This window comes from Crassostrea angulata, chromosome 7 (genome assembly GCF_025612915.1).
Source record: "Crassostrea angulata isolate pt1a10 chromosome 7, ASM2561291v2, whole genome shotgun sequence".
Lineage (NCBI taxonomy): Eukaryota > Metazoa > Mollusca > Bivalvia > Ostreida > Ostreidae > Magallana > Magallana angulata.
Genome location: NC_069117.1, coordinates 56,020,153 through 56,034,290, shown reverse-complemented (window position 1 = coordinate 56,034,290; position 14,138 = coordinate 56,020,153). Strand labels below are relative to the sequence as shown.

Genomic DNA, 14,138 nt, shown 5'->3' with positions numbered 1-14,138 from the left:
TCTATGACCCATGCATTCATCTCCTAATGCAGTGTTTTTACATTTAAGATTGGTTTCTTAATTTTTCATATATTGCTGCAAATAAAAACTAAGTTATCAATAAATGTTTAAACAAAGAAAATGGAAAAAAAAGTAGTTAACACTTATCAACTTGGAGGTGTGAGGATATATGTTACATGGAGTCTAAAATTTTATGCAATATTTGCAAATATAACAAATTATTTAAGAAAATGAAAGTTAATATCTGCAAGGTCTAATCAATCATTTAATAAGTCAAAACCATGTGATTTTCTAAGATTCTAGCTTACAGACAGACATTGTAATATACTGGTATTTGATCATATAAAAAAAGTACTTTTATAGTTTATAGGTTTTTTGAAATGAGAATACTTTACAGTTAAAAAGTCTTGTTCTGCAGAGGTTTAGTCGGGTCGTAGAGATGTGTCCATTCGAATCAATAAGGAGTGTCCTTGGCTGTTGTTGATGTAACCCGAGTCGTAGTTTATGGAAATAGGCCTTTTTGGGGGACTTTCGAGCATTGTCCAGACCGGTGAAGCACTCATATGATCACATCATGGCTACAGCAGACTTAGTAGTTCTGGACAGTGGTAGCATTAACATTCTTCTTCTTGCGATGAACTTGTTCCTTACACTGGGCTGTACTTTATGTCTGTTCTATTTATCTTAAACATGAATAATAAAGTTTCATTTAGATTTTTAAACAATAAACATAAGTCATTCAGCCTAACATGTAATAAAAGCATTCTGAATTAAAATCTGAATACAGAAGCTACTATGCAGTTGCCAGTTGCTGTTTAAACTATGTCATATAATGATTACAGTAGTATCTGGTCTAAAATGTTTTATTTTATGTTTGAAGCTATGTTATTTTCATTTTGATTCAATTATTGTTTGTTGAACAATGGAAAAACTTATCAACAATAAGTGTGTTTCACCCCCCCCCCCCCCCCCATCAACCTCCTTTTCAAGAACTTACACCTGGATTTCCCTAAAATTACTACAGTAAATTATAAACATCCAACACATGTATAAGTTAATGGTGAAAATAATCAATTTCAAAGCAATACCTTGCGTTCACATCGTCCAGCTGGTCAAAACATTCACCCGAATCACCGAACAGAGGATGCAACTAATCACCGGAAACATTGACTTTGTATGCTGTCAATGCTGAAAAAGAAAAACGTGAAAGATTTCATTTTCCGGATTTAATTAATAATTTTTTTTCGTTACATTTAGAGTTTGTAAATTGTATAATGTGCGAAAGATTCATTGTTCGTCTTGTTTACCACCCAAGCATTCATATATTAGGGACGTTTATATAATTATATATGTGTATACCCTGGATAATCTTGATTTGATGAATTTTTTTCCCGTATTTTACGGCTTTTAAAGAATTGTGTGTAAAATAAAACAATATTTTGACATTCTATATTTAATCACGGGATAAGTAATTCCGGTACCTATATTCTATATGACATCATTTTAAAGAGGAGGTCAAGAGCTTGTATTGTATAATGCCGTTTTTGGAGAGACGGTAGGCATTCTAGATATATTTCATTGGTCAAAAATGGACAAAACTCCGAGATTTGTTACTTTTATCCTTCATATTGCATAGAAAACGATTGTTTAAAACATGATTTTTCATTGTTTATTTCCAAAAATTTAAGCCCCGGTACACCCTATCAAATAAAGAAATAAATATGAAGCATCATTAAAAGAATTTATATCCTGAATTTCATAAACCTGTAGGCACCTTACATTTACTAGATCTTGACCTTAACTTATTTGGAGGCTCTCAATGGTAGGTTAATATCAATTTACTGTTACCACATAATTAAAAGCCGCAAAACATCTAAATCAAACAATCATAATTATGTGTCTCATCAAATTTCTAATTACCCTAAGGTGTTATAACTCATTATTTGGAGGCTCTCCATGCTGATATCAATTTACTGTTACCACATAATTAATAGGCGCGAACCATCTCGGGGCGAAACGTCTCAGCGCGAAAGGTCTTTAGGGGCGAACCGTCCCGCACTCAATCTTGGAAAAGTGCATCTTGGGATAGTTTAAAATGAATAATGTTTAATCAAACTTATCATTTTTTACCGAAGAGTATACTTTTTACATGTATATTTATTTTAAATAAGAACTGTCAGAGTCAGTATTTCCTGGTTAAATACGACAAAGTATTGGCGTGTGTTTGTTACAATTGTATTTGTAACACGTGATTAACCAAAAAAAAAAAAAATGGCCGACCGTTTGTTTACAAATGTCTAATGAAATAAAACAAGTTTTAATAAGACATATGTATCAGATTTTGTCTTTAACTATATTTTATTTACATGTAGGCCTACTGATGATTTTGCCAAACTAAATATGATAGAGCCATATATAGTTTACTGACAAGATAGTCTTGACTTGTCCAATTTTCACCACGATTCTAAGCACGGTCATATTCTTATTCAAAATATAGAGGTGTGAAAATATTATGTTCATCACAGAGCAGGTTCTGCATGAACACACAGAAATCACAAATATAATTAGATGCCGATCGCAATTAGCGGGGTCCGGTTAACAGCGTTCACCCGTACGGTGAATTTACAACTACGATGAATTGATGGCAATTATTTTGAATGCTGGAGAAAACGTACCCAGGAGAAAACGTACCCAGGAGAAAACGTACCCAATTTATAGGGTACGTTTTCTCCAGGAGAAAACGTACCCGGGTACGTTTTCTCCAAGAGAAAACGTACCCTATGAAAATAATAAATAATGGTTTTCATAGATATTCTTAAATGAAACAAAATAAAATTAAAATGAACATTTGTATCATTTAATTGTTGTTGTTGTTTTTTAATGCATAGTCACCATGGTCACGTACGTAAATTATTAAGACAATATTTGTAAAATACACATACACGAACATGAGCAGTTTAATAATCGACAATTAATACACCATAAAAGAAACCGTTAAATAATAAGTTTTTATTGCAATCTCATTTGGAGAACTAAATGATGAGTATGTCAAGAAGTCGATATCGCGTTATTTTAAACATTTTTTTGAAATTTATCTATAGAACAAACTTTGCTTAATAAACCAAGTCTACTGAAGTCTTTTAAATATTTCTTTGATTCATATATATGGAAACTACTACGAAATGTAACATTGATGTCAATTTTCTTCCGACGCCACTGACATGTATAATGTGTGGAGAGTGAATATTTCTACCTCCTGCGCGGGGAGGCAATATATAATATTACATAATAAATTAACTGCTCAGGTATTTAATTCATTATCACTATAATTAAAATCAGAGGATCTCGCATTGAGAAAATGGATATTTAGAAGAAGTAGACTGATAAACACTTTATGACAGGTAATTATTTCGTACTAAAATAAAAGTTGCTACAATTATTATAAAGATATTATTCATAAAATGAATATATTTCTATACATCTATGCATTGAAATATGCATAAAAGTAGCATTTAAAAAATTATTTAATATGTCCAACCACTTTAATGTTTAAAATTATAAAGTATTAAATTCATATACATGTATCTATAAAACTCTTACATTTCTGTATATTTATTATGAAAATAGTATTTAAAAGTATTAAAAACTATCAAGTAGTATAATTATGATTTTCATAGGGTACGTTTTCTCTTGGAGAAAACGTACCCTAGAGATTGGGTACGTTTTCTCCTGGGTACGTTTTCTCTTGGGTACGTTTTCTCCTGATACCATTATTTTACAGTTACACATGTGCACTGATTGGTCATGCGATGAACAGTACGTTAAGAATACTTATGAAATTAAAATACAAACGCGTTAAACAAGCCGGGAAGTAAGACGTACACGTCGGACTGATATATAAACAAAATATAATTTTAATTATTTGGTATATTTTCTACATCAAATGTATACGAATGTATAATCAAATTTTAAAAATGGGATTAAAATCACGTGCACTACATGGCTAGTGCTGGATTTTAAACTGATTTTGTAATATAACGTATAACTTCAGTAAAATTATAAATAATGCTTATTATATCTTATAACAGAAACATGTGCATGTTTCATAAACATGTATCAATATCTGTGTTTACAGTACAGAAAGTAAATACAAAGTAAAGAAATGCACGAATCACATAGGCATTGAACCGGGGGGGGGGGGGGGGGGGGCTTAGTGCAAAGTTAGACTTAACCAATAGGCATATAGCCACCCCCCCCCCCCTTTTTCTCGCCGGAAATGTAATTGTTCCTAAATTTACCTTGAAAGATTGAGAAGTTGGAGTAATAGGCATACTAGCCCCCCCCCCCCCCCCCCCCCCCCCGACACGGATTAGGAATTTCATGATTTTGGAAAAAAAATTGGGTAGGGAAATTTATTTTCGGAAGTATATAGTATAGGTAGGGAAATTTATTTTCGGAAGTATATAGTATAGGTATACCCCCCCCCCCCCCCCCCCCCCCCCCACGGATTAGGATTTTCATGATTTTGGGAATTAGGGTTTTTTAGGGTTTTTCCTCAATATTTCTGAGGATTAGTCTAGCCCCCCCCCCCACTTTCAATTTGCTTCCGACGCCAGTGAATCATGATACAGTCATACATGCATTAAAGTCTGAAATGCATGTAAATAATTAAACAATTATTATATTAGACTCAAACTCCAAGTGGGTTTTACTTCTTATTATCAACTGCAGAATTAAAAAAAAAAAATTCCTGTGTACATGTGTTGGCGTGGTATTAAAAAAGAAATGAATTAGCTCTAAACTTCAGGTTGTACGAATATTTGGTACGATTTGTAAAAATTTACAACGACTTTACCTTAATTTGTTCGCTTAATTAGTTACTGTACCTCAAGGTTCATTCAAATGATAACTAAATGATTTAAGAAGGAGTCTTACAAAATAGGTATATTAATTTATTTTACTAAATAATTATAATTTACTTGTCTATTTTACTAACTCAGGTACACACAAATTGAAAAAAAATTCCCGCCGGGCTCCAGTTATAAACTCACGCTTCGTACTGTGTATATGTTATGTAACAGTCTTTTGTTCACTCCTGACAGAAAAAACCCTGCAATCCACACAGAATATACAGGAAAATCACAGAGGAGGTCACATGGACAAAGAATGTATACACATGTATACACGTGCCCGAATACCTAAGATTAATGATTTCATCATATGCATTAAACAAGATCAGACATCAGTTCTTCTTTTCAAATTCAATTAATTACTTAGTAAGGTTCTTAATCGCCTTATTTGCCACATTTGAAGATAGTTACATGTATACATATAGTTTCAGTCACGCTGAAACCTTACTATACATTTTAGTATGTACGGATTCATTATCATTAGGCTAGAATTAAACTTACACCTGTTGAAAATAAATGATATCACTATTAAACTCAAATCAATTTTAGTAATAGTTTCAGCAATGCGTAAACCATTTGGAATCTTAACTTAAAGTTTCAGCATACTGAAACCTAGCGGAAATGTTCTGAAACTGATTGATATTTCCATAATAATTTACACAACTATTCACACGATTCAAATTTAGTTTCCGCATTGCGGAAACCATCAGGAATCTTAGACTAAAGTTTCTGCTGACTGAAACCTAACGGATACTTGCTGAATCGATATAATGGTTTCCGCATTGCGGAAACTATACATGAAACTTCAACTTCAAGTTTCAGCAAGGTTTCCATATAGTTTCAGTTTTGCTGAAACTTGATTTTTCATCCAGTGTTACATAATTCTTTTAGTTTGCAGTCAATTTGTTTGTTTATATTCACTTACACTGAGAAGAATGGGACATCATGGTTAGTTTGATTTAAATTTTGGAATAGTTTAGATAATTTTTATCCCACCTGTTTTAAAAATTGGGAGTTTTGACTTTTGCCTTCTTATTGCGGATTTTGTGATTTTGTGATTTTGTTCTTCATTGTTCCAGAAACAGGATTGAGAAGAATAAATAGACTTGGTCAGAGGAATGTAAGAGGTAATGGGAAATTAATCAAATTTTATTCACATATCTGAGTATGTATATAATTCTACAGAAAACGTGAAATATAAATTTATTTTCAGTGCAGATGAATTACGCACCACGGATCCACCGTAATTGGATGTCATTGTGTGAAATGTGTCTCCAATTTGCTATTCAATACGGATATTCTCCATATATCTGTTCCCAGTATTGCCCTCAACCGAATTTCAGGAAACCCACGTATACAGTAAAAACATAATGAAAGAAAGACAGATGAATATTCAATATCAATAAGTTTCAACAATGATTGAACCAGTTTGATTGAATTGTTTGTTTATTATTGTAGACCTGAAGCATGCTAACACTCAACATGGTCAGCACCCATAAAACCAATGCATATTTTCTAACATGCCATATTGAACTCTAAATAATAAAAATAAAACACCAAATCAGATTCACAACAGATTTATTCATTTTCATGTATTGTAATCCACCCCCCTCTGTGGCATTATTTGGTCTTGGCTTCAAGACAATGAGTAAAATATGTGTAAATAAAGTATTTGTAAATTACATCATAATTTTACAATGGAAATGCCATTAGTGCATTGACACCAAATGGGTATGGTCAAAAACACATCATTGTCTAAAAAATTCAACAATTTTCAAACAACCAACTGTGCAAATTTATTCTTTCCGGTTAACGGCAAAGAAAATATTTGCAACATAAAAAATTAGCAAATGGCTCAAAAAGAATATTACAACTTCAACAATTGCAATCAATATAAATGCAAAACACCAACTTGGTCAACTAAGATTCCGGTAAACGGCAATTCGAGCCAAAAATTGTTCAACTTCAAATTGTCATTATCAAATAATTTCAACTGCACATCAATTGTGCACAAGTAGATCGGGAACAACACGCGCATTCATCTGGTATGACGGGAAGACAGGAACAACAAGAAGCACATTCTTCAAAATGCAATTTTCATGAAGTGGTGGGTTTTCTAGTCGAGACTCCTTAGTTGAACTTTAGTCAGTTGAAAAACTGTGAAGGTTAACCAATACTGAATCTGTGAACTTTTTTCCAACCAATGATTTCTTAAAGCTCATCCTGAAATACAAAGTTCAATACGCAGTAAAATTCTTATATTTAAACAAATCAAAGGGGTAACAAGGGTGGGAGGGGAAAATATTTTTCTCACAACTTTTTCATATGCATCCCGGTTGCTGCCTTTATCAAAAAGGAAGTTTGTTAAACGTAAACCAAAACTGTACAAATTTCCGGAATAAAATATTCCGGAATAATTAAAAAACTTAGCTTCACTCTAAAATAAATTGATTTATTTTTTAATTAATAAATCTTATTATTGTAGACCTGAAGCATGCTAACACTCAACATGGTCAGCACCCATAAAACCAATGCATATTTTCTAACATGCCATATTGAACTCTAAATAATAAAAAAAAAACACCAAATCAGATTCACAACAGATTTATTCATTTTCATGTATTGTAATCCACCCCCCTCTGTGGCATTATTTGGTCTTGGCTTCAAGACAATGAGTAAAATATGTGTAAATAAAGTATTTGTAAATTACATCATAATTTTACAATGGAAATGCCATTAGTGCATTGACACCAAATGGGTATGGTCAAAAACACATCATTGTCTAAAAAATTCAACAATTTTCAAACAACCAACTGTGCAAATTTATTCTTTCCGGTTAACGGCAAAGAAAATATTTGCAACATAAAAAATTAGCAAATGGCTCAAAAAGAATATTACAACTTCAACAATTGCAATCAATATAAATGCAAAACACCAACTTGGTCAACTAAGATTCCGGTAAACGGCAATTCGAGCCAAAAATTGTTCAACTTCAAATTGTCATTATCAAATAATTTCAACTGCACATCAATTGTGCACAAGTAGATCGGGAACAACACGCGCATTCATCCACATGGCGAAAGTGAATGCATGCACTGTATGTATTCAGTGAAGCCACCGCCACCATGTGGGGGAAGCGGGTAGTTCCTTAAGCCTAGACCTTGCCACATCCCACATGAACAATAAACTTGGTTCAAAACTAGTAGAGTTTGGGATGAACAAGTATCCCAGTTTTGCTAAATTGTTAAATAGCTGCACAAATTGTATTTAAAAATATTTCAGTTCCTTTTTCAGACAAATGAACACCATCCCTGTCAAACAACAGCTCATCATTGGGTTTAATATCTGGGTACTTAATGTAGCCACCAATAACAACCATTTTCCCCTTTCCCCTTTGATCAGCTTTGGAGTGTTCCAGATATAATTTTTAAAGATTTATCCAATGACAACTACAGGTTTTTAAACTGGACTGCATGACATACAGGTTGTTTCTTCCCCTCGGTTATCTCACCTACCCTAAAATATCCACACACAAAAAAACTAAACTATAAGCAGCTGCAAAAAGTTTTGCTTCATAAATATTATTGCAGACAATTGGCAATGATTTCAATATGCTCTCCAAAATGTTTAATGTTATTGGCAATCTGATATCTTTAGACTTAACCTTTCTTCTTTAACCTTATAATAATTTTCTGACTATAAAATTTTGAGTCACATCTGTGTAATTATACAACTTGAGATAGTATGAAATTCCAGACAGATCTATAGGTCTTTGCTGTAGATTCTCCCAACCCTTTTGCTGACATGTAACCAACAAATTGTATAATTTGCTCTAAAGGAGGGGGCCAAAGCTTCTCGAGGGTAATAGTATCACGAAATTCACCGCCTATTAAAATCCCTTGCATTTGGAACACCTTTGCTAAAAAAATTTTAACTCCCAACAATACTCTGAATTTCTTGAAGCTGGAGAGATTTTTTCATCAAACTTGATGTTAGAAGTGAAGTTAATTGCTGTATTTTTTCTGGTGGGATTCTTACAACCATGTCTGAGGTGTCTATTTCTAAACCTAGAAAAATTATGTTTGTACAAGGACCCATTGTATTTTCTTGTGCTAAGGGAACAGCAATGAATTCACACAAGTCCTGGAACCCTTGCATCAGCTGAACACACTCATCTGAACCAGAGGCACCCAAAAATAATTTTTTTTTTTTTTTTTTTACCCGTTTCAATTCGTCTTTTCAATTCCCATTGCAAAAATGTTGAAATTTTTTCAAATAGATTACAAGAAATTGCACACCCCATTGGCAGGCACTTATCAATGTAATAATTTCCCTCAAACTTGAAACCTAGGAGGTCAAAATCTCCTGGGTTTATAATCATTAGTCTAAATAAAAACTTTATATCCATTTTTGCCAAAACAGTGCCTTTACCTAACCGTGCAACTTCCTGTAATACCTGATCTAGAGATGTGTATGCAACTGAACAGTCCTCTGGGTCTATGAAATGATTGACACTATTCATTTCTGGATAAGAAAGATGTGTTATTAATCTCCAGCTACCTCCGGACTTGGGGACTATACCTATTGGCGAAAACTCATAAGTTGGATATTGGTTTGTTTGAAAAGGGGCCTGCAATTCTGCCTATAAAAGAAACCTCACTATTTATTTTTTCCGTGCTGCTTCTGGAAATTGCAAAAAAGATTTTAATATTTTTTGACTTAGCCTTGGACCCTTATAGCCAATTCTAAAACCAAACTGAAAACCTTGTAATAATTCAGTTCCTATAGCCTTATTTGAATAATTTTGTAGTAGTGGTTTTAAATTATGAATTTTGATTGGGTTATATCCCAACTTCCAGACATTGAGCCTAGTAGTGATTGCCCCTACCCCCCCCCCCCCCCCCCCCCCCCTCAGAATGGAATGCTCCTCTACTCCCTGTATTTTGATACTGTCCCCTATATCCTCTATTGGAGCCCTGACTACGAAATGGCTGGCCCCCCCTGGATGACTGCATCTGCTATTTCTTTGGGCAAATTGCTAGTGGATGCTGGGCATTACATTTCATACATTGATGCAAATAACTGCAGGGTGCCTTGAAACAAGACCCCTGAAAATTATATGTATAACACTTACTATTCTGACTCTGGTTTTGTGTATCAGCAGCCAGAAATGACCTACTTATAGGTGTAATGTAAATTAACCACAATTCCGGGTCAACTGTCCCCCATGCTCCCGATGGGTTTTTTGCAAGCTTTAATCGAAATTGCTGGTCATACTCTTTAAATCCTAAACCGGATGATCTAGCTGCTGCTAACCTAACATCATTCATGTACTTTAAGAGATCTAAGGCTTTAGTAGGATGACCCTCCAAATAAATGCTTGCAAATATGATAAAAGCATCTGTCCATTGTTGAATATTAGTAATATTTTTTGCATTTTTTTCGGTAGCTTGAAGCTCGCCGTTCACCATAACAAGTGATTGTTTTTGAGGCTCATTGGAATTAACAAACATTTTTGCCAAATCTACGTACTGACCGTTAATTATCTTGTTCTTCAACTCTTGAGAAACATTTAAACCTAAAACGTTGTTATAGCTAACAATCATTTGAGGAATATCATTGTGTTCAGTAAAATTTTGAACTGTACCTGCAGTGATTGGGAAGGCCAAAAATGTCGATGTGACTATGGCCCCACATTATTAATTTTAATGGGCCATTTTCATAATGAAAGGGCCATCTATTTATTCATTGGGGCCATTTCGTAAAATTGAAATTATCAAGGACCAACCTAGAGCAAAACAACTTCTAAAAAATTTAAAAACTTAACCAATTGGTTAAATGTCATTTATTTAATGTGTTTATACATTTCACTGATGCAGTTTTTGTAATGGTGTTTGCTAAATGATATATAAAATCAGTCTCTGTACTTCTGTGTTTTTTGGAGGTAATAGTCAAACCCTTTGACCCAATTATTACCATTATGTAGAGAATCTTTCAAACTTTGAAGATACATTGTAACTGTAGGGAAACAGTTTTTCTTACATGTAGTATTTTAATATTAATTTTGCGAGTTATTAACTAATTACAAGTTACAACTAATTGTAGTATCGATACTTAAATAAACATCGGTTGTCATTTTCAATGCACATAAGCATGGTAATTAAGACAGTCGTGAGTTTTAATAATCACAACAGGGATTAATTTAGGCTGTGAAAACGTCTTTTCAATTAGATATTAATCATCATTTTACTGCATTTGGGGTTAGTTTACATAATTGAGAACTCAGAATAATGGGCGACTTCAACTTCTCTTTCGGAGGAAATTCTGGAATTATCTACCACGCAAAAATGAGTGGAAACGTTTTTATTGGTTGTTTATTTCTGTTTTACCAAACACGACCAATGAAATTTGATGTTTTAAAACAAATGTATTAAAAGACGATTAGGTAAGTCGTACAGAGTATAATTCCAGCGGACATCGCTAAAACTTTTATTACCGATGAGAAATTTGATTGCGCACTTCGGCGCTTAGAGTAACTGATTTAATGCGCCATTTTACTCTAAAATGCGACAATGGCGCGTGGCGCAGGTCCTTCCCAATCACTGTACCTGATTCCGGGCAATGTTTTGTGTTTCCAACCACATGGTCAACCTCCGGGGATTTCTCCACTGTCACCGAAGTGTCCGTGTTGACAGGTTGCCCCCTCTTTTCTTTTGACTGCTGATGATTTTTTGTCGGACCTTCTCTCCGCTCTGCAATCCGTTTGCTCTTCTTTACTTTCGGCATGATGTGCGCACGCTAACGTCAGGCCAACAGAAATCCACCAACATCGACTTAATCCTTTATTTTTTTCGACTATCGACGTAAATATTGTCACTGTAAATTGTTACTCAAACCAGTTTCAATAATCTCGCACGATATTTTGTACAAAAGATTCACTAATTTGAAAATATTTTTCTCACAACTTTTTCATGTGCATCCCGGTTGCTGCCTTTTTCAAAAAGGAAGTTTGTTAAACGTAAACCAAAACTGTACAAATTTCCGGAATAAAATATTCCGGAATAATTAAAAAACTTAGCTTCACTCTAAAATAAATTGATTTATTTTTAATTAATAAATCTTATTATATCAACAGTTTTTAACTGTTTATGAGATTTTCATTAAAAAAATGCAGAGGCATTTTTTTCTTTTCCTGAAAAATATGAAAGACGTACTATTTATAACATGTCTACACAACTAGAGATCAAGCATACTTAAATAGCTTTGTAGACTTGTAATATATGAGTACAATTTTAATGCACAAACCTGTATATGTTTTGATTTAGGAATTTAGTCCTCAAGCAATGCATCGGTAATAACATAACATTATTTTTATGCTTTTTTATAAAAAGGATAACTAATTTTGAAGTAAAAATCTTATTAACAGAAGAAATAACTATAAAACAATTAATTGTTAAAACTCTAACGTGGATTTTAAATTAACGTTAAAACATATGATTATTTAAAGGAACGACAAAAAATGTGTGATATAAGCTTTCCATTCGACAGAGACCAATACTTCATACTCATGATTAAAAGGATTCATATTGCAGGCAAAAAAGGACATGCCTCGACATTTTCTTCTAAATCAGGGATATACTCCAGTTTACGTTTAATACGACATATTACGCACAGAGATCTTTGACAAAATGAAGAAATTTCAGATGGATTTGTTAATTTGTGTTCAAGTTAACGTTGTATTGATACATTCTTAAACTCAAAGAATTACTAGACAGTAAGGTATGCTTTTTGAAAAATGTACAGATATGTGAATTCTTAGAGAATCTACTTAAGTCAATCGAACCTTTAGTCCAGCTCAAACAATATTAATAGCTAGATGACTTATAATCTAATTTCAGTAACTTGTTTCCGTCTGATCAGATATCCAAATTCACAAACATTGTGTCTTTGGTGTTTAACACTGTAAAAAACCATAAACTGTTCAATAATTTACACAACCCTAAATCGAAAAGAAATGCGGGGCTGGAAACTACATTTCTTCGGAAACGGAGTTTAACGGCAATGAGGTGTTTTCCTATGGTTTGAAATGCGAGGATTTTTAACATTTCCTTTATTTGTGAACTACATTGCTTTTTAGGGCGAGGAGGGATGTGATTTTGTGATTTTGTTATTGTTTGTAGTTGATCAACTTTTACTCAATCATGAGCTATCACATTGAAGCCTTTTGATCATTAACTTAAGTACTTATTATTTAAGACATTCAAACTTGACTTGATGATTCATTTCATGTATTTCAAGCGTGTCGTTTCAAAATTGATGATTAATGGTAAATCGATCGTATTTCCTTGTTTTATTAAAGTGGCAATGATATTATACCTTATATAATATGTGTTTATATTAATATTATGGTTAGTGTTATTTTTGGAAAATATGATCTCTATACGTACACCGCTGGGAATACCGGTGTGTGCTAGCTGAGGTACATGAAACAAAATATATTTCTGTGAAAGAACTCCCTACCATACTGTTCAGTGAGAAGCTTTATCAACTCCTTTTTCTGTGGCGATGAAGGGGGTATTTTTATGTCAAGAAAATTTGTCATTTTAAATAATTTCTTATCTCATTAAATAGGTAAAAAGCAACGGACAAAAAAAAACCGATTAACTATTCGCCAAGGTAAAAATCGGATGTTGTACCACATTGAAAGTAACAATACATATGTAAAAACGTGAGAAAAAACAAGACGTTAATATTCGCCACAAAAAGCTAATAACAATCACTAGTGAACATTAAGTCTTCGAACATAGATAATTAAATTGATATATAAAAGTTACAAATAAAAGGTATTTGTAAATTAAAACAAGCGGTAAAAAGTTTGTTCAGTGAAAAAAAGGAAGTATTCATACAGAACAATCCCGATCGATGATGATCATGATCATCTATTTTCCTTTTGCCATGAATTTGTAAGTTTGTTATATTTCTTTACACATAGGGGTTTGGATTTTCGATTAACACCATATTTTTATAATGTATTATTATCCATATTTACAGGACTTCTTTTGGGCGTATCCTTGTGTGTGCCTGTTTCCGGAAATGATTCGAAAACTGAATATTTCAATGAAAAAAATTTACTTAATCCACACGTGCCCCCGATTACATTATTTATCCCTAAAATTAACATTATTTGCTGTTAAGAAGTGAATTTATTCATGTTACAATTAAGAATAC

The 14,138-nt window shown here is 33.1% G+C and overlaps 1 long non-coding RNA gene across 1 annotated transcript; it reads left to right on the top strand.

Annotated features, from left to right (window-relative positions):
* The first annotated feature begins 4,973 nt into the window (after positions 1-4,973).
* Positions 4,974-9,789, top strand: LOC128155210 (uncharacterized). The gene is made up of 3 exons (XR_008239580.1): positions 4,974-5,858; positions 5,990-6,037; positions 6,124-9,789. It is a non-coding gene; the product is annotated as an uncharacterized LOC128155210 (long non-coding RNA).
* Positions 9,790-14,138: the final 4,349 nt, after the last annotated feature.